The following is a 740-nucleotide window of genomic DNA, read 5'->3' as shown; positions in this document are numbered from 1 at the left end:
CCGGGTGATCGCAGGCAGGCAGGCAGGCAGGCAGCTGAAGAAACCCGCTCCGGGTTCTTTGGATCCTTCCTGGGTCTGTTGTCGCGCAGGCCGGGAGCTCGCGTGCACGCCGCCGGGTGATCGCTGACAGGCAGACAGCTGAAGAAACCCCCTCCGTGTCTTTGGGGCCTTCCTGGGTCTGTTGTCGCGCAGGCCGGGAGCTCGCGTGCACGCCGCCGGGTGATCGCAGGCAGGCCGGCAGGCAGGCAGCTGAAGAAACCCCCTCCGGGGTCTTTGGGGTCTTCCTGGGTCTGTTGTCGCGCAGGCCGGGAGCTCGCGTGCAGCCTGGGAGCTTGCGCGCCCGCTGCGGGGTGATCGCAACCATGTGAATCAATTTTGAATCTACTGGAATATATAATGAAAAAAATACATATAATTTACCAAATAAATCATACCATATGCAGTTAATCAATCCAAAATGCACCACATTTGTGGTTGCTATGGTGTATGGCTAAAATGAAGCTGTTTTCAGAGTGCTGACCTGCCATGGGCTGGCAGGGAGCGGAAGAATGAGGTGGTTTCTTATCTCAAAACTGTTCTCTGTGCTACCACTAATAACAATGGGATTTGGAAGATAATCACAGCCTTTCCGTGTACCTTTTCTTGTTTATTTGTCCCCCCAAAATCTGGGCTTGGAATGCATTTAGGAGAAAGAACACAGTGATTTTTACTTGGATTTTTTTTTTTTTTTTTTTTTTTTT

The 740-nt window shown here is 51.5% G+C and overlaps 1 protein-coding gene across 1 annotated transcript in view; it reads left to right on the top strand.

Annotated features, from left to right (window-relative positions):
- The window catches only part of Fbn2 (fibrillin 2), a 240,407-nt gene that overhangs the window by 229,071 nt on the left and 10,596 nt on the right, over positions 1–740 (top strand). The gene's annotated exons all lie outside the window — the stretch shown is intronic.

Source organism: Fukomys damarensis, unplaced genomic scaffold (assembly GCF_012274545.1).
Source record: "Fukomys damarensis isolate Sample0158 unplaced genomic scaffold, DMR_v1.0_HiC HiC_scaffold_3, whole genome shotgun sequence".
Classification (NCBI taxonomy): domain Eukaryota; kingdom Metazoa; phylum Chordata; class Mammalia; order Rodentia; family Bathyergidae; genus Fukomys; species Fukomys damarensis.
The sequence above is the reverse complement of the archived record's forward strand: the minus strand, read 5'-3'. Positions and strand labels throughout refer to the sequence as shown.